The sequence below is a fragment of the Phocoena sinus genome, chromosome 4 (genome assembly GCF_008692025.1).
Source record: "Phocoena sinus isolate mPhoSin1 chromosome 4, mPhoSin1.pri, whole genome shotgun sequence".
NCBI classification, from domain to species: Eukaryota; Metazoa; Chordata; class Mammalia; order Artiodactyla; family Phocoenidae; genus Phocoena; species Phocoena sinus.
Window position 1 is genome coordinate 129,805,594 of NC_045766.1, and position 21,289 is coordinate 129,826,882.

A 21,289-nucleotide genomic window follows, 5' to 3' on the forward strand; every position below is an offset into this window, starting at 1 on the left:
CCTTTGTGTAAACTTTCCAGTGATTGGTTTAGATTTGTGTGAATGTTAAATGTGCCTTTATTTTATGTGTACTGTGTATGCATACATATAATAATCTGAAACAGTATGCAGCGATTTAATTATAACAATACATGTGTAGTTTCACGCATCTGAGCCTATTGGTTCCTAAACTAATGATTTCTTTACTGAATGGTTTATTTATTGAATTCAGGGTGATTCCTTCCTTAGTAGGCCAAGAGGTTAGTGTTAGTGTTGAATTACCATAGTTTTACCAGGGAATTCAAAAAAGAACAGCAATACAATTTGTATCTTTTCTAAACAATAGCAATAATAATGATAAAGACTGTAGTCTTTTGTTTCATCCTGGCCTTCATACAAACAGATAGAGACAGTATGGGACCCTTTTCTATCATGGCACAGAAATAAGTATTCTGAAAATTCCTACGGTAAAGAGAATATTGGCCCTTTTTCACAGAAAGATGTCCTATGAATACGTTAACTTTACAGGACAAAAGAGACTTTGCAGATGTGATCAAGTCAAGGACCTTGAGATGGGGACATTTTCTTGGATTATCTGAGTGGACCCAATGTAATCACTAAAGGCCTTTAAAAGTGAAAGGAGGAGGTAAAGAGTGAAAGGGTCAGAGTCAAAGGAGGTGTGATGAAGGAAGCAGAGACTGGAATGAGGCGGAGCCACAATCCAGGGAATGCACGCAGCCTCTAGAAACTGGGAAATGTAAGAAAACAGATTCCCCCTAAAGTCTTTAGAAGCCAGCCCTGCTGACATCTTAGTTTTAGCCCAGTGAAACCCGTTTCAGACATCTGACCTCCAGAACTGTAAGATTAAAAATGTATGTTGTTGGGCTTCCCTGGTGGCGCAGTTGTTAAGAATCCGCCTGCCAATGCAGGGGACACGGGTTCAAGTCCTGGTCCGGGAAGATCCCACATGCCGCGCAGAGCGACTAAGCTTGTGCGTCACAGCTACTAAGCCTGCACTCTAGAGCCTGTGAGCCACAATCACTGAGCCCGTGTGCCACAGCTACTGAGCCTGCACTCTAGAGCCCGTGTTCTGCAAAAAGAGAAGCCACCACAATGAGAAGCCCGCGCACCACTATAAAGAGTAGCCCCCGCTCTCCGCAACTAGAGAAAGCTCGTGCACAGCAACAAAGACCCAATGCAGCCAAAAATGAATTAATTTTTTTTAAATGTATATTGTTTTAAACACTAACTTTGTGGTAATTTGCTCCAGTAGCAATAGGAAACGAATACAGTCTCCTAGTGAAATGACAGGTATTTTACAAATTAACTATGTAGGCATATCGCATATTAACTGTACATTAAAATCATATGACTTCTAAAATAAAATCCTTTGGGGGAACCCCTATACACTGTTGATGGGAATGTAAACTGGTGCAGCAACTGTGGAAAAGAGTATGGAAGTTTCTCAAAAAAGAACTACTGTATGACCCAGAAATTCTACTCCTGGTTATATATCTGAAAAAAACAAAAACACTAACTCAAAAAGATACACACACCCCAATGTTCACAGCAGGTTATTTACAATTGCCAAGGTATGGAAGCAACCTAAGTGTCCATCAACATATTAATGGATAAAGAAGCTGTGGTAGATAGATAAATAGATAGATAGATAGATGATAGATAAAATGAAATACTACTCAACCATAAAAAAGAATGAAATTTTCCGATTTGCAGCCACATGGATGGACTTGGAGGGCATTATGCGAAGTGAAATAAATCTGACAAAGACATGTACTGTATGATATCACTTATATGTAGAATCCAAAAAATACAACAAACTAGTGAATATAACCAAAAAAAGAATCACATATATGGAGAACAAATTAGTGGTTACCAGTTGGCGGGGTGAGGGGCGAGCAATATAAGGGTGGAGAAGTAGGAGGTACAAACTATTGGGTGTAAGATAGGCTTAAGGATGTATTGTACAACATGGATAATATAGCAGTATTTTGTAATAACTGTAAATGGAAAGTAACCTTTAAAAATTGTATTAATTTTTTTTAATTTTTTTAAATAAATAAAATAAAATTAAATTCTTCTTAAATAATTACGGCTTTTGATAACCCTAGGTAATCTAATGCAGATATGAAAGTAAGTTTATCACCAGAGTAGGTACAAAGGAAATTGAGAGAGGTGGAGAGCAGAAATTGGGGGTTATTAAAAATCATGGAGCCTCCCTAAAGGGCAGAGAATTTATCAGCTGTGCTTCTCTTTCCTACTCAGGCAGTCCTGTTTGCCCAGAAATCAATGAACATGAAAGAACTCATATATTTTCAGTAGGAAAATACTTGTTTTTTCCTAAATTCATGATGTAAAGAACAGGATGAAAGGCCAGAGACCACTGGGGGTAGAAAAGTATTCGATTTTAAAAAATGGATCCAATCCAAATGTCATGGGCATGAATTCTAGAGAGCCTAATGATTTTTGAAAAATATCTGTTAAGACTGCTCTTCATGCCAGGCTCCAGGGAAAAACCACAAGTAGGAATTGATCTGTTGTATTTTATAAAATCCAAATGCTGTTTTTCTGTTTTTAAATACTTTTAAAAAAATAATAGAATCTGAAATAGGACACAAGGGAAGAAATTGAAACAGCACATTTTAACCTTCTCAAGCTGCCAGGTCACGTATGTCTCCCTCTTCTCCTCCAGAGAGGGCCAAAAGGTGCCCACTCCCTGCCTTCCAGGGAGCTGGGACTCTTAGGGAGAGTCTATTCACACAGTGTCCAGTCCTAGACCATGTTTAAAAAATGTCCAGGAGTGGCCAAAGCCTTGGAATTAAGTGTGCACTCATTTAAATTCACTGAACTGAAAAAGAACAAGTGAGAAAAAGCCAAGGGAGCCAAATGCCAAATGTTTGTGTCATTGTTAACACTTTCTGGAAAGTCTTTATTCAATGATAATTTCAGTTTCTCCCTCTGCTTCTCCCCAAGGTAACATGGGCCACAATGACCAGGTGGGGAAAAGCCAGTCCTTCTCCTGAAGTGACCTCAAAGTTAAGCAGCTGCTTAAGCCTCCACAATCCGCCTACATGGGCTTCCCATGAACTTGAGATTTCTTCTCCTAAGATTTAGGCTTCAAGTGGGGATGTTTTTGATGGGAGCAAATGACAAGGCCAAGACAGAGGCTGTGCAAAGTTTGTGAATTGGGTTTGGAAATGAAGGGACTTCAAAGTACATAAGCCTCTGTCAAGTCCAGGAGCAGTTCCTAGAAAGAGTACATGCATTTTTATTGATAGCATTGGGAATATGCTGTCTCAGGCAAAGCTGGACCCCTCCTACTTCACTTGCAGCAAACCCTACAGCAGTTCTTAAAGGCAAGTGACATCTCTGGAGAGCCTTCATGTTGAGGTTTTTACAGGAGGGTGTGGCAGGTAATAAGTAACCCACCTCTCCTTTGTCCGGGTTTCTAATTAATAAACACGTGGGAAATAAGGCAAAAAGAAAAATGCAGATGGGGAGCAAACTGTCATGTTTATGACCAATATAGGCTAAGCTGGAGAATACACTTACATGTGAGGGACAAAGGGCTTCCTAAAACTGAACACAAGAATTAGACAGACCTGCCCAGCTGTATCAGTTACTGATTGCTGTGTAACAAGTAACCCCAAAATTTAGCTGCTTTAAACATCAAATGTTTATTATCTCACAGTTTGTGTGGATCAGGAATCTGGGTGCAGCACAGCTGGGTCATCAGACTCAGTGTCTCTCACAAGGCTACAATCAAGGTGTTGGCCAGGGTTGTGGTCATCTAAAGGCTCACCTGGGAAAAGATTGGCTTCCAGGCTCCCTGGCTTCTGGCAGGAGTTAGCTCCTCACAGCCTGTTCGACTGAGGGCCTCAGTTCCTTACTGGCTACTAGCCAGAGACATTAGTCCCTTGCTCTATGATCCTCTCCACACGGCTACTTATAACATAGCAGCTTGCTTCCCTCCAGAGCAAGGGCTCCACCAGAGAAAGAGAGGGCCAGCAAGACAGAAGTCACAACCTTTTTGTAAACTCATCTCAGAAGTGATATCCCATCATTTTTGCCATATTTTGTTTGTTAGAAGCACGTCACTGGGTTCAGCACACACTCAAGGGGGAGAGATTTTAAAAGGGCATGAGTACTGTGAGACAGAGATCATAGGGAACCTTCTCAGAAGCAGCCCACATTGACAGACACATCAGACAGCACAGTGGGTGGGCGGTAGGGCTCTCTCCACCGTCCCAGCAGAAAAAACATCCACTCCCTATAAGCAGCTTGCCCCCAGGAGAAATGATAGAGGAAGGGGTATACTACACATGTTCATTCACACCTACCCATTAGGTCAATAAATTCTGAATGAGTAAGGAGTAGTGGAAAGAGGCTATAAGCCTTGGGCTAATCATGGAGAGGGAAGGAAGGGGAAGGAGGAGGTCACTCCAAATGGCAAGAAACATCAGGAGTAAGGAATAAGCAGTTCCCAACACTCACAATACCCTGTTTATATATGATGTCCATTTTACATACAAAGAAACTGAATCTTAGAGAGACTGAGTAACCCAAGGTCATGTAGATAGGACATGATGGAGCCAGAACCTATAAATACCCAATCCCTGAAAAAGTGCCTTACTCCATACTATAATTATACCTCCTCATGCTCAGAATCTGATTGGAACCAACTATTTGATGAAGATATACTTGTCAGTGAAAAGTTTTCAGGAATGAAACTTGATTGTTCTTTCTGTGTCCTGAAATGTCCCCTAAATCTGAAGTTTTATGACAGTGATGAAACAACAGCTCTGCCAGAAAATAAAATACGCACCTGGCTTAGAAGCAAGCAGTCACTGGTGTCAACAGCTCCTGCCAGGGAAGGCTGTAGAACACCTCAGGACCATATAGCTAGTGCTTCCAGCCCGAGACTCACCAATAGCTTGCAGCCCAGACAAAGATGGTGACATCCAAAAGTTTGTCCAGAGTGCATAGGCGGGATGTGTCACTCCTGATAACATGTCACAAAAGCTCTGCTTTGAACTTGAAACAAGATAATTGCTTTCATCAGCTACCCAGTCTCCCCTGCCCTTTTGTTCTTTGATATAGGCTGTAGATCAAAGATGGAGACACTTCACTTCCTACTGCCTTTGAAGCACCAGGTCTGTACAACAGCTATTTCTAGCCTTACATGCTGCACAGAAATATAATCCATGTACACCTTTGTGTCTTCAAGATTTCACGTCCTAAGGAAATGGACAAAAATAAAAATTTTAACCAAATTATGGTCATATGTGTAATTCCATATTTAGTCTCATTTTTTCAATGGATATTTGAGTGTTTGTTGTGTGCCAGGCACTGTGATGTGTGATGAGGGTAGGAGATAAATAAAACAGAGAATTCGTGTGCCAGGAACACAGTCCAGTGTGGGGGGAAAACAAGTGGATTACCAAAAACAATGCAATGAGTGCTATCGTAAAGGGATGTCTCAGGTCACCTGGGGTCTCCGAGTAGGGGCTCTACATGTGAAGGGGATTCAAGAGGCAGAAGACTCTGAGTCATGGACATACCTGTGCATCTCTCTGAGACCCAGTTCAATAATCTGCTTTTCCCTTGCCCAGAACAAAAGAAGGTTGTAGGCATGAGGTTTGGGGTGCAGAAAGGGACTAGACGGGGGTCCACAGGTCAAGATAAAGAAGCTTGTGTGAATAATGGTTCCTAGAAAGACCAGTGGAATGGATGACCGTCAACAACCTTCCTATACACCCAAATCCTCTAAGATTCTCCACACTCCAGAGAGAAAGAGTCCATCTGCACAAGCAAAACCTAGACTTTAGCTAAGCCCTAGTCATTATCCCCCTCTTCCAGGTGTCCCCCAGAAACGTATCTCTCCCTGAAGAACAAATGTTGCTTCTTGGCAATACCCAGATTCTTCTAGAATAGGGTCTATGCAAGATGGAGGCTTTCCTAGGGGTTGGTTTGCCCCCCTGTTCATTACCTCCCCCTTGACTGACACAAACGGTACAAATGGGCAGCAACAGTGTTTATACAAATTCCACAGTCTTCATTTACCTGGATGTAGCAGAATTCCTCTTAGGTAACATTGACTCTGTTTCTCATTTAAGCCTCCACAACAGCCTCCATTTGAATATCCCATCAAGCACATGAAACATCCAGTAGATAGCCTTCCCTGAGGCACCCCTGCCAGTCCCCGGATGAGTGAAATCAGTGATGCAATCACAGCTTCTCTGCCGTTGAACTTGAACTTGAACACATATCCTCTATCGTCACCTTACATTTTGTTCTCCTTTCTCTATGAGTCACTAATGTTTTGAATTAAGTTCCCTACCCACTTCCCCACCCCCAGTTTTCTCACACACAGACATTTTTCCCTGTTCAACCTTTTAACAGCCTGCTTGTTGTTGTTCATAAGCCACTGTTTATTCTTCCCGTGTCACAGCACTCTCCCCACCCAATCCCCCAGCAATGGCAGCCCTATTGCTGATCTATTTCCTCCTTCCCACTAGTCTTACAGCAACCTCCATCCACAGATGCCTGTTCTCTCATTTCTTGGTTAATTTGGGGGTTGAGATGAGCCATGATCATATCTCCTTGATGGAGACAGTAGCATTAGATGCTGTAGCAGTCTTCCTATTACTGAAATACTACAGAAATGGCAATTTCTGAAACCAAGATATCCATATCAGGAGCTCAAAATGAAATTGAGCAACCCACATCTTTGTTTCACAGAACTACCTGTTCATCTAGGAAACACAAAATAGGCTTGTGTCCGTTTGAAGAAGACTCCCAAGTTTGCAAAACAGCGTGCTTGAGTTTATTGAGGACAATTCTGACTCACACACAGAGACGCTGCACTTATTTTTAAATGTTCATACAACTTTAAACTCCAATATTAGTGCACCATTGAAATCTTTTCATCTTCATCTTTTACATTTCTTTTACATTTTTGCAGTAGCCTGTCTGTTTTAGACAATAATCAGAAATTCAGCAAGACAATTTGCTTTTTTTTCACATATTTATAATTTGCAATCATATTTACAATTGAAAAAAAGTTGAGTTGTTAAAATAATGTACCCTGAGCTCCTGATCATAACGAATGTTTATAAATTGATCATGTATCTACCATGAATTAGAGAGACAATGAGGAATTTTGGCATAGCCTGTGCAGTAATCCTGATCAAACCATACCACCGTTTTCATCTGCTCTAAGGTAGAATGCCACCTGAATGGCTCATTGAAATGAGGTCTCATCGCCAGGCAGAGAAAAGCTGCATATCTTCAGCACAGCAGCTTCCATCCTTTCTAATGTAATAATATACATGTTAGCTTTAAGTGCAGACATCAAAAATATAGTGCCTGCTCATGAGGGTAGCCAATGTATCAATTAGACACAGCTGTGTAACACACCATCCCAAAACAGAATGGCCCAACAGCAATCCTTTATATAGTTCATTGTCTTAATCCATTCAGGCTGCTCTAACAAAATTCCACAGACTGGGTGGCTTAGAAACAGCAAAAACTTATTTCTCATAGTTTGGGATGCTGGGAAGCCCAAGACCACAGTGCTGGCAGATTTGGTATCTTGTGAGGACCTGTTTCCTGGTTCATAAATTGCATCATATGACAGAAGGACCAAGGGATCTCTCTGGATCCCCTTTTATAAGAGCACTAATCCATTCCTGGGGGTTCCTCCCTCATGCCCTAATCACCTCCCAAAGACCCCACCTCCTAATGCCATCACACTGGGTGTTAGGACTTAACATGTGAATCTGGGTGGGGACATAGATGTTCAGACCACAGCACACATGAATCTGCAGGACAGCGACCTAGACTAGGATAAGCTGAATGTTTTTACAATGGGCTGAGCTGCCTCAGACACCTGGGGTCAAATATGGGTTTGTTACATGGCTCTGCTTCTAGAAGTCTGCCAGCCGTCAGCAGGGGTTCTTCAGCTCTGCTCCAGGGGGCCTCTCAGCCTCTGGTAGGCTAGTCCAGGCATGGTCTCATGACCTTGGCAATTTTCCAGGAGAGACTAGAAGTGCACAGGTCTTTAGAGACTGTCTTATCTTTCTATTGCTATGTAACAATTACCATGAACTTAGCACCTTAACACAGTTGTTTATCAGCTCTGGGTTCTGTAAATCAGAAGTTCAGCACAACATGACTGTTTGCTCTGGGCATCACAAGGCTGAAAACTAACCAGGCTGAGTTCTTGTCTGGAAACTCTGGGGGTGGGGGCGGGGGAGGGTTGTGGAAATGTCTGCTTCCAATCTCATTGTTGGTGTCAGCAAAACTCAGTTCCTCGCAGTTGTAGGTCTGGGGTCTCTGTGTCCTTGCTAGCTATAAGCCAGAATTCACTCTCAGCAAGTAGAGGCTACCCACACTCCTTACCACAAGGCTCACTCCAGCCAGCCACGACACTTACAAATCCTCCTCATGCCTCAGATCTCTGACTTCCTCTGTCTCTGATCTCTAGACCCAGATTTTAAGGGCTACTTGATTAGATCAAGACCACCTGGATAATCTCCCTCTTCAGGATAACTGATTTAGGAAGTTAATTATATCTGCAAAATCCCTCTTATAATCAATCACAAGAGCGATGGCTCATCATTTTCACAGGTGCTGAAAGCAGTCAAGGCAAGAGGATTACACAAGGGTGAGGGCCGCTGCAGGTCACATTGGAATTCTGCCCATGGTACAGGCCTAGGCTCCACTGGTTCATCAGCACATCTACCAGATTCTAAAGACCAGAGCAGGTCAGCCCAAATGCAGACAGTGGGGAAATAGATGCTACCTTTTGTTGGAAAGAACTGCAAAGTCATATTGCAAGGAGGCATAGACACAAGGAGTGGTGAAGTGTTGAGACCATCTCTTGCAATCTGTCCCAGACAGCATGCATGAGTCTTGCTTAGAGTCTAGCAGCAACACCTCAATTGCTCTCTCTGCAACGACGTGACCTAGAGAGCAAGCCTATTTCTAATTCCAAGCATGAGAATATGGATGGGCAGGCAGTAAATGTCAGACCCACACTGCCCCTAGAAGTAGATCAGCCACCTTTATTTTCTGGCTACTCCATTCCACAAAGCCTAGTCTATATTTGCCTCCTGATCTCTCATCAGTGCAATAAAACACCAGGATGCTTTCACACCTCACTTCAAGGGGCACCAAGAGGGGGAACTTGCTGTTCCCAAACCGGAAACCTCAGTACACTAATATCGTTTCTAGAAATCCTGCTGATTGCGTTTGTTCCCAAAGAAAAGACTGAGAGAGGCAGGTGCAAAGGAAATAAAAGCCACAACCAGTCCAGATGAGAAAGTCAAAACTGGCAGATAGATTTCCTTTCCCTTACTGATATTTCAAGATTCACGGAGGTTTAAATCTTATCTTTATAATAAATACTCAGAATCCTCATCTCCCTTCCATGTGCAAAATTGAGGAGTTAAGGATGTTTTGAACAGGCTACCCATAAACTCAGAAGTAGAAGGAGACAAGAGTCCCAACTAATACAAAGCTAATACAAGAAGTTTTTTAGGAGGGAAAAAAGATTTTCTCTCCTCAGTCCTCTATTTATTACTAAATGTTTTTGAGGCTTTGGGGGCAGGGCCAGGGAAAACAAGATTTCAAATATCAGCCTCTTTTTTATTTTTTTAATTTTTGGAAGTGTTGAAATCCTGGCCTACTTGTGTTTAAATGGTTTTTCAGAGCTTAATTAGTTCAGAGAATGTTAAGAAAAAGATGAGCTGCTGTGTGATTCCTGGGCCACCTTGGAAATGTGCACCAACTTTAGAATAAAAGCTTGTAGGGAACATATATTTGTTTTAAGCACTTTCAACAGCTGTTGAGAATTGTGTCTTTCTCTATATACACCACTTTATAGCTCTCACAACTCAGCTCAATGGCTAAATTTACCAAGCTATGCATAATTCCTCAATCCAGGTCTGACAAAATGCTCAGAAGTTTCCGTTGCTGATTGGACTCTAGCCAGTAATGTACACCCAGCATCCAAGAAGACTAAGAGGGGTGCTCAAAGTAAAGAGTCCTTTGCAGGGAGAAATGCAGTCAAGAGCAGCTGGAGAGACATGGAGAAGTGAATTGCACTGTGTTTTTATTTACTTGGAGATAGCATTATTAGAGAGTTTACAGATTGTTTTTTAGCTTCTTCAGACCATTGTTGAGGGTGGAGAGTTCAGAATAGCAATGACTTGCCAGCAGATCTGGGCCCCTTTTTATGCATTAATCTATTTTGTCACCTTCCCTTTATGTGTGTGTTCAACTTTCGTTCTCAAAAATCTATTAGCTTAGCTGGTGGTCTGTATTATTTCCACATTTAAGCAATAAAGCAGAATTTCTTTTTAAAAATCTGACTTTTTTTTTTTTAGTTAAGTTTATTGCCAGATCGCCCAAAAGACAGCTGAAGTCTATTAAGTATGTTGATAGCTATTATGTGGAAAAGGTGTTGGCAATCTTTTAGTAGGGTGCAATATTGCTGATGTATTTTTCTGACAATGCAAGGATGAGACAGTATAGGAAAGAAATGGGAAACTGTTTGTTGATATGGGCCTAGGGAGGACTCCCCTCTCTCTGTCTTTCTATTTCACATCAGTCAGAAAGATGAGTACCTTGTGCCCACCTAGAGGGGTGGGATAGGCAGGGTGGGAGGGAGACACAAGAGGGAGGGGATATGGGGATATATGTATATGTATAGCTGATTCACTTTGTCGCACAGCAGAAACTAACACACCATTGTAAAGCAATTAAACTCCAATAAAGATGTTAAAAATAAAATAAAAGTTGAAACTATGAAAAAAAAAAGAAAGATGAGTACGGTTCCATGTCATATATGTTCTTAAGAGAGTAAATCCTAAGAGTTTTCACCACAAGGAAAAAAAAATTGCTCTATTTCTTTAATTTTGTATCTGTATGAGTTGATGGATGTTCATTAAACTGCCTGTGGTCATCACTTTATGATATATGTAAGTCAAATCATTACGCTGTACATCTGAAATTGATACAGTGTTGTATGTTAATAACAGCTCAGTAAATCTGGGAGAAAAAAAGACAGTAAGTTGAGTATCTCTTTAAAGTGTAAATACCAGTTGGGACAGTTAAATCTGTCCATCTCTAACACTTGGGTTTGTGTTAGAGAGACACCTTTCTGTGACACAGGAAACAGTTACATGGAGAGGCCAGGAGCCTGGGCCCTTACCCTTGGGGCTACTTATCCCAAGTTTCTGCCTGATCCCCAAAACAGGAGGGCCTAGGACCTAAGAAAATCATTCCAAGATGACACTGTTCCCCAACATTCTGCAGTAATAACATTTCTTATCCCGTAATAATATACAAACTGACTCACATTTAAACGGCTCAAGAGGGAGGGGGTATAGGTATACATATAGCTGATTCACTTTGTTGTACAGAAGAAACTAATACAACATTGTAAAGCAATTATAATTCAATAAAGATGTAAAAAAAATTATTAAAAATATAAATGGCAGGGCTTCCCTGGTGACGCAGTGGTTGAGAGTCCGCCTGCTGATGCAGGGGACACGGGTTTGTGCCCCGGTCCAGGAAGATCCCACATGCCGCTGAGCGACTGGGCCCATGAGCCATGGCCACTGAGCCTGCGCGTCTGGAGCCTGTGCTCCGCAACGGGAGAGGCCACAACAGTGAGAGGCCCTTGTACCGCAAAAAAAAAAAAAAAAAAAAAGAAACAGAAAAAGAAATGGCATAGAAACTCCATATAGCACAAGCACTTGGGGGCACCTGGGTTTACCATGGGGACAAAACAGACAGGATTGGTGCCCTCAAGGATCTTGGGCTCTAGTAATTTTAACGCATCTTGCTTTCCATTAGTTTTTCTTGATAGCATTATCAGAAAATGACCATTTTGATGGTATACGACCTTTCTGAGAACATCAGCCACATGCTGAAATATACCCACACTAGGTTGTAAACCATGATTAAAAAATAAGTAAAGGTCTTTTTTCCCTGAAGCTAATGTGTCTTAAAGTGAGAACCCAAAAAAAGCTAAATTAGGTATTCACAGATGCTCTCTTGAGAAATTAGGAAGAAGAGCAAAATAAGATGACAGACATGGAGTAACAACATGACAGACATGTTTTGTTACTCCATTTTGAAGATCTAAAAAGCTTCCTCTCTCTTAATTTTCTATTGCCAAACCACAGCAGTTTCCTGTTTGGCATGAATGAAGAAAACAGGTCTTTCTCTTTTTTGTTTTTCCCACTGAGAATATGGAATGGGTCACTCAGTTATTGCAGGAAGGATTCATGAGGACATTTCAAGCACAACTAATTAAAGAAGTGTTTCCTGATATTTGTATTTAACTACATTAGAATGAACTAAATATAAAATGCTACAGACAAGAACAAACAGAATTACTCAGAATAGTGGGGGGAAAAGCAGTTTGAGCAAACATTAAGAAGGTTTGGATAAAATGGGAGTTAAGTTGTCTTTTCCACAGCACTCCTTTTTAAACTTTGTCAGTTGGTAGAAAACAAAGTCTTCAATATTAAAAACAACTCTATGAGCAAAATATTGACCTGTCACACTCTAGAACTGGGCACGGTCTAAATAGAACTTTCTGCAATGATGGAAATGTTCTACACCTGTGATGTCCCAATAAGGTGGCCAACAGCCACATGTGAAATTCCATAAAAGTAACTAGAATTCAATAGAATTAACCATTCAGTTCCTTAGTTGCAGTGGTCACATTTTAAGTGCCTAAGAGTAACCTGGCTAGTGGCTACCATTATTGGACAGCACAGTTCCAGAATCTAGGAAAGACATTTAGGTATGCACTGAATATACATATTCAAAGCTTGCCAAATAAGGGTGGAAATGGAAAATGTTTCCAAAAAACTTCTGTGGAGCATGAGGAAAAAAGGTCCACTTTGTATCATTTGGAGGATTTTTTTTCCCCTTTCCATCAAGTTTCAGCCAATAATTAAAACAAGTTAGCAGAATTTTTGATACCAATGCCTTGAACAAATTCTTGAGTCTTCTCCTGGACAATTCCCTTGATATGATTTTACACAACCTATCTATAGAAAGTACACTTTCCAAGCACCCAATGTATGTTTTTCATGTGAATTCATTTCTCTGGTCCTTTGAGTATATTTATAACGGAAATTCCCCTTACATAAAGCCTATCTATATCTTAGTAACCACACTTTCCAAGGCTGTTCCATGAAGCAGGTTTCTCTATGTAGTTTTGTCTATTTCTGCAACTCAGCCCACGCAATAAGATTTCCAAACTGGCAAGAAAGATAAAAACAGACAAAGTCCTTTATTGTACAGGTAAGCCTCTGGAATGTCTTTACTTTCCTATGAGAGCTGACACAAAGCAGGAATTCAGATGACTCCAGGTCAAGATTTGAAGACCAACCACAGATTTCTGGCCACTTTTCAGCCCATGGGTACCATAGTCCACATATGTATGATGGAGTTTATTCAAAAATTAATCCATACAATGTATATCAAGTGTAGTATGTGTGGATTTTATGTGACAGAAGAGATATCCTTAACTAGCTTCAGTTTCATGCTCAAGGTCATCACTTCTATAACGTTCTTATAACCTTAGAATTAAAGTGAGGCCAGAAGCTATCAAATGCATCCTTCCGGGCTTCCCTGGTGGCGCAGTGGTTGAGAGTCCGCCTGCCGATGCAGGGGATGCGGGTTCGTACCCCAGTCTGGGAAGATCCCACATGCCGCAGAGCGGCTGGGCCCGTGAGCCGTGGCCGCTGAGCCTGCGCGTCCGGAGCCTGTTGCTCCGCAACGGGAGAGGCCACAACAGTGAGAGGCCTGCGTACCGCAAAAAAAAAAAAAAAAATCCTTCCATATATACCTTCCACAGAAGAAGTTCCTGGAAATGATTTGCTTTACTCTTCTGGGGTCTGCTCCAGTGTGGGCAGGTGGGAAACAGCCTAGCAGCTCAATTCCCTTCAAGGGAATCCCTTCAAGAAGGAAGACAGTCTGGGGCCAACCAGGGTTCAGGTCTGCCTTAAGGTAGACTTGAGGAGATCATGTTTGCTGACTTCCACAAACTCATCATCATTATCAACACCTGGACCATCTTCAGCCAGAGATTAGACATTGGCCTTGAGTGAACTGTAATTGGATTTAGCCTCTTATGGAACCTGACTGTTGATAAGCATATTAGTAAACACATCACCTTTTTGAAAATTGCTTAATGCATGTTATTACATACAGGGCACTGTTCATAAATGCATGTTTATGTGACCTCTAATATAATTACCAATGTAAATAACTCCCTAAGCTGGTTGTTTGCCTACTAGACACATGCTCTACCTCCAAGGTACCTGAAGAGCATTTGTTCCATTACCTTCATACTTACTGGGCCAGTTTTGAAACAAGCGCAGACACAAATCCAAACCCTTATTCCTAAGGTTGAACCCAAGCCAGATGGGCCCCATGGGAAGAAATAAGAAAAAATGTAATAAGCCCAGGCCAACACTATGATTAAAAGTGTCTCAAGCTCAACATTTTAGCTCAAAAAAAATGACACAAGGTCATGCTTGAAATATATATGAATTGTAGCAGCATGTAAGTGTGGGAAACAAACAAAAGAAAAAGATGAGAGAGAGCAAAATGTCCATAGAAGAGTTCAAACTTAATACAGGGAGTCTTCCACAGAGAGCTAGCAAGCCCAGGTTTAGAGCAGACATTGGCAAACTATGTACAGCCAAATCTGTCCACCTGCTTTTATAAATAAAGTTTTATTAGAACACGGCCACACCAGTTGGTGTACATATTGTCCATGGCTGCTTTCGGGTATAAGGCAGAGTTATGATAGAGGTCATGTGGCCCAAAACCTGAAAATATTTACTGCCTGAACCTGAAGAGAAAAAATTTGCTGACATGGTATTTAGAGATTTTTCTGAAAACAGTCATTATTGGAGTTCCCAAAGCAATGATTTTTTCTGGTTAAAAATGAATGGCGTGGGGGGGCTTCTCTGGTGGCACAGTGGTTGAGAGTCCGCCTGCCGATGCAGGGGACATGGGTTCGTGCCCTGGTCCGGGAGGATCCCACATGTCGCGGAGCGTCTAGGCCCGTGAGCAATGGCCACTGGGCCTGCGCGTCCGGAGCCCGTGCTCCACAGCGGGAGGGGCCACAACAGTGGGAGGCCCGCGTACCGCAAAAAAAAAAAAAAAAAATTGAATGGGGGAACATTGAACTGTGTCTGTATGTCCCTTACAGAGTAGCAAGTGTGCATCAGTCTAAAAGGCAGCTCTCAGTCTCATCACTTTGTTGCCATAAGTTCTGAGAACAATTATTTCTTTGTTAACATTTGGTAAACTTATCTTTAGGAACTTCAAAGAAGGTTGGGCACATCTCTGAGGTTGAATTTCAAAATAGGTTGAAATCTAAACTTGGAATTCTCCTGGTGGGTAGCTAGAATAACAATGTATTTGCCTAGAGTCTTTTCAAGGGGATGTTGCTGATTGGTACTTTGTCGTACAGGCCATGGAAGTGAACTTGAAAAACAGGCATAATTGCCTATCCAAGTTTTCACCATAAATAATCATTTTTTAAAAGGTTCCAGTAACTTACCCACTAGGAAAAAAAAAAAGGAAAGTGGGACAATGATGCAATGGCTTTGCTCCAAAATCATCATGTGTAATGTCATGCTGCCATCTGCAGTATTTTATTTCAGTATTTTCACCCAAACAGGGGAATTTTAATGAGCTCTATAGACATGTGGTCATTCTACTGAGGGAGAAACATTTTGCCAGCACAACAGTAAGAGAAAGTTTTTGACCAATATTTTCCCTTTAGTCACGGTCCCGATTCCTTCCCACCCACACGCACATTTTTAAGTTTGTTCCGTTTCTTGATGATGCTTTTGCACATGTGGTGATGTTAAATTTGAAAGTGAATCAACGTGCTGTACCTGGTAGAGGGGCCCTGAAACTGCTCAGAAATACTGTGATTCTGTGTCGGCTCGCACTCATGCAACTGCTAAGTGGGCAGCAACGGGTGGGATGTGGCCACAGCAGGGGTGAGACCCTAACTCCAGCAAAGCCCAGTTTAAAAAAAAAACTTTGGTAAATTTGGGGGTTAAGGAATCTACAGGGAGTGCTATCTTCAGGAGTACATATACTAAAATTAGACTAATATGGAGAAGATCAGCACGGCTCCTGAGCAGGGATGAGGCACAAATTCCTGAAGTGTTCCGTTATTTATGTATATTCTAAGGGGAGGGTGGCTGTAACAAAGTACCACAGACTGGGCCACTTAAACCACAGAAGATTATTGTTCCACAGTTCTGGAGGCTGGAAGTCCAAGATCAAGATGTCAGCAGGTTTGGTTTTTTTTTCTGAGGCCTCTCCTTGGCTTATAGACAGCCATCTTCTCCGTGTCTTCACAGGGTCTCCCCTCTGTGTGTCTGTGTCCTAATGTCTTTTTATAAGGACATCAGTCATTAGATTAGGGCCACCTTGATGACCTCATTTAACCTTAAATACCTCTTTAAAGACCTGTCTCCAAATAGAGTTACATTCTGAGCTCCTGGGGATGAGGACCTCAACATATATATGGAAAGAGGGGATACAATTCATTCCATAACAGGAAATAGGTTAAACAAAGTATTTGCTTCTAATGGTTGGATCTAAAATGAAGAGAATACAATAAGAAACAAGGCATTATGATGCCCAGAAAGAAAAAAGGAAGGGAGAGGGGGAGGTGAAGGAAGGAAGGAAAGAAGAGAGGGAGGGAGGGAGGAAAAAGCTTGAAGAATGGCTAGAGTCTAAATCGGTCCAAACAAGAGACCTTACTTAAGGAATTCGCCCCATCTATACCTACTAGGAGGAGGAAGAAGTCTAAAACAAGAGAAGACAGTGAAAATTGGATGATCCCAGCCATTAAGGCCACTCATCTTTGCATGTTATGCTCTATACAGTCCAATAGTGTCTTGAAGCTGCAATGTCATTATGGCTACCAAATATTCTATTGCTCTGAAGCTGTCCAAGAAACCAGACACTCAGCAGATGCCAGCAAAAACTGCCCCCAGAAGTGTTCTTTTAAGTTTTCCCTGGAGATTTAATCCAAATCGAGCAAAATAGAAAAATATGGATTTGCTATTCTCGAGAGATGTTCACGGTTCATTGCTGAACACTGTGGTCTGGAGTGTCTCTTGAAGATAGAATGTTTTGTTGTTTTTCCTGCCCTGATATAGTGGTTTCCACTAAAGCATCGGTCTGATATTTCACTGTTTGGCTGATCCTGTTGTACCTATTAAAGGACTGTTGTACCTATTCCCTAATCTATTATTTCTCTTAATAAATGGAGCAGCAGCCTCCATTTTTTATGATCCCTGCTATGTGTACAACTTGAGCTAGATAGTTTACATACATTATCTTATTTGATAATCACCTTGGCAAACTCTTCAACCACTAAATGCACTTACAGAGGGCTGTTTTATACACAAATGGTCATAAAATGTGTAAACCATATGAACGATATTTTGTAACCATTTTGTTTTATGCTATTAGGAAAAGTCATAGACTGCAAATCAAAAAGAGTAAATTATGAACTGAACAGTTTTATGTTATTTTGTCCTGCAATTTTGCAGCAGTTGATATATTCTGGCCGTGAGGGTTTTAGACATCAGTTCACATGTTGCTTAGTTGTTGTTGTTTTTTTCGCTGATAATTTTGAATCATAAAATGCATAGAGTCACGGACAATACAACATTTAGGCCCCCATCTAATAATCCCAGACAACAACTGAAGTATACCTAAAGCAGCCACTATTAGCAACAACAACCCAAAAAAAGGTGTATTTTTCATTTATGGAAAAAAGCGCAAATAAAGAATAATTGCTCCTTATAGGCATAATTCCAATCACTGCTACAAACGGGAAACAGGCATGGTAGTAGGCAGTCCACTTAGCTTACAAGATGGAACCTTTTGGTGTAAACATTTTGTGGGGTAATACCGCTCTCTAGTGGTGCATACTAAGTACTTCACATTTAATTGCAAAGAGTCACTATCTGAACCCTTGACAATATTCCTGGCCTCCTTTCATCCATTTTATTACTCCTCTGATCTCTAATAAATACAGAGAACCTGATATGTACTGTGGAATCTACATGTTATTTAAACTTTATAAATGACGTTTTTCTAGGTGTTCAAACCTTTGACCGGGCCAAGAGGGAACTGCTTCGCCCTGTGATTTAGAGAGGGTTCAGCTCTGGCTTTTCCTGGCTGTGCCCCTCCCTGATCAAGGCGTTCTGGGACGCGCCCAAACCCAAGCCTTTTTCTTCCTGCTACCCGCCGCTATCTCACGTCCACCCCCAGTTCCACTTCCTTGCATCCTATTAATGCACCAGTGCTCTTATTTTGCCTGAGGTTTTGATGAATAACAGCAAGCTCCCGCCTCCCAGATATCATTTGCATTAGGGAAGCTTCCCGAAATACCATGACACACCCCTTCCCAGCAATAATAATGAAAAGGAATTTTAAGATACGAAAGCAGACCCATGGGATAACTTTTCTCACCCCTTCAAATAATACAGGGTGTCTGCAAGGACCCTGGAGCCTTTTCCAAACCTTAGACCTCTGCTCTCACCTTTAGGAAGTTTGTCTAACTGCACGTTCTACCGGAGGTGTTAACTTCATCAAAACCATTACACAGAGTTTTAAGTTCTAGACATCTGCTGTACAACATCGTGCCTATAGTTAACAGTGCTGTGTTGTGCACTTCAATAAATGTTAAGAGGGTAGACCTCATGTTGAGTGTTCTTACAATAAATAAATAAAAACTATTTGAAATAGAGAGGCAGAGGGAGGGTGAGGAGGGAGGGAGGAAGGAAGGGAGGGAGGAAGGAAGGAAGGAAGGAAGGCTGGCTACCAGGAGGCACCTATCTGGATCTTGTAACAGAGCCAGCTAAGAAAAGAGTGGCTGGCTGGCATCTATTTTATGGTATTTCACAAATCTTGTAACACTTTCTATTTGCTACTCTATCAAATAATAGAATAAGAAAAATAGCTAACATTACATCTATAATGTAGATATATATAAGTAATAAAAGAATATAAATGTCCTGTTTTTTATATATAACAAAACTATATGACCTAGATTATATATACACATTCTACAGTAAGAACAGCTGACACATAAGGGTTTACTATGTGGCTGGCAGGGTTCTCTGTACTTTATCATTGTTGCCATGTTTACACGTCTGTCTCAACAACTCCATGAGGTGGATACTATTATTAGCTCTATTTTACAGAGGAGGACACTGAGATTCTGAGAAACTCACTTGTCTAAAGTTCCCCTGCTAGTGACTAGTCAAGCTTGGATTTGAGCCGTGTATATCTGCCTTTAGAGTCTGCATTCATCGCCACGGGGTGAACACCTGTCATTTCAGTAAGCTGGATTATAATGAGAAAGCATGATGCATGAAACAGGAAAAATTAGACCTAGCATCACCCCTGTGTTCATTCATAAATATTGCTAGGCACTGAGAAAGCAGAGGTGAATAAGATAAGCAAAGCCTTGCTCACTACTATACATGCTGATATGAAGATCAACAGAAAATAGACGTTTAAAATAAAGGAATGTATGTGTGATAAGGATAGCTTATAAAATAGCTATCTTGAGAATCACAGTAGAATGATGTGATAGAAAGTGTCTGAGAAGCTGTTTTATATTGGGCTGTCGGAAAGAGGTAATATTAAGCTAGAGCCAATCTAAAAATTTAATCTCACTATATGAAATTCTATGGAATTAGAGAGAGCATTCCAGAAAGATGTAAGAGCCGGTACAAAAACCCTGAGGGAGGGAAGCATCTCTACTTGCTTGAAGAGCACAAAGAAGCCCCACTGTTAGAAGTGAAGAAGGGAAGGGAGAGGGTGGAGGACAGAGGTCTGAGAGCCAGGCAGGCTAACCCATGGAGGGTCTGCAATATTCCACACATGGGGATTTTATAGTAGGTGAGAAGACAAGCTTTTGGAAGGCTTCAAGACTATTATAAAAATCACCTGGCTGCCTGTGGAGAAAGGTGTGAAGGAGAAGAGAATACTCAGCCTGCCTGTGGAGAAAGGTTTAAAGGAGCAGAGAATAGAAGAAAGCAGGATACCCAGTCAAAAATCACTTGCAAGAGTGCATCAGGATGTGAAGATGCCTTCAACTAGGACACTTCAAGAGGGATCTGTCACATCTGTTGTGGCCATGGAGTCTACAGGTGTAGCTGATGCTTTCAATATGGAGGTGAAGGGGGAAGAGACAAATTGAAAATATGCTTGGATATAGGGAATTGCTTTGGCCTGGGGAGGAAAACGTTGTGAGGAAGGGCAGTAAACCCAGTGCTATGTTGCAAGACCCAGGTGGGGAAGCCCATTCTGTCTTTCTGATCATGTGACTGTGGTCAAGCTACTAAACCACGCTGAGCCCCACTGTGCTCACCTGTAAAAGTGCTGACCAGACCCCTGTGCACAGCTTCTCTGAGTCTATGAGGGATGTATTGCAGTTTGTACAGAATAGGTTTAAAACCTTACAAGCCCATGAGTAATGATAAAACTACACATTAGCTTACTTTGGGTGATCCTGTGTAAACACACACACACACACACACACACACACACACACACACACACACACACACACACAACTGTATTTAACCTTCAAAGGAAATGTCCATAATGAAGTTACATTCTACAGTCACAATACTGCTACCACATTACGGGTTTAAAATGAATTTTTAAGTCATGTAATTCTGAAAACGCTAGAGAGAAAATCCCTCTAGACAACAGAAGTATCATCCACTTGTGGACGGATAGACACATTTTTTTAACATCTTTACTGGAGTATAATTGCTTTACAATATTGTGTTAGTTTCTGCTGTATAACAAAGTGAATCAGCTATACATATACATATATCCCCATATCTCTTCCTTCTTGCATCTCCCTCCCACCCTCCCTATCTACCCTTCTAGGTGGTCACAAAGCTGCTCTCCCTGTGCTATGCAGCTGCTTCCCACTAGCTATCTATTTTATATTTGATAGTGTATATATGTACATGCAACTCTCTCACTTCATCCCAGCTTACACTTTCCCCTCCCCGTGTCCTCAAGTCCATTCTCTACCTCTGTCTTTAACCTGTCCTGCCCCTAAGGTTGTTCAGAACCTTTTTTTGGGGGGGGAGAATTTCATATATATGTGTTAGCATATGGTATTTGTTTTTCTCTTTCTGACATACTTCACTCTGTATGACAGTCTCTAGGTCCATCAACCTCA

The 21,289-nt window shown here is 41.4% G+C and overlaps 1 non-coding gene across 1 annotated transcript; it reads left to right on the forward strand.

Moving 5' to 3' along the window:
- Positions 1-16,126: 16,126 nt before the first annotated feature.
- Positions 16,127-16,233, forward strand: LOC116753771. The gene has a single exon (XR_004349867.1). It is a non-coding gene; the product is annotated as a U6 spliceosomal RNA (small nuclear RNA).
- Positions 16,234-21,289: the final 5,056 nt, after the last annotated feature.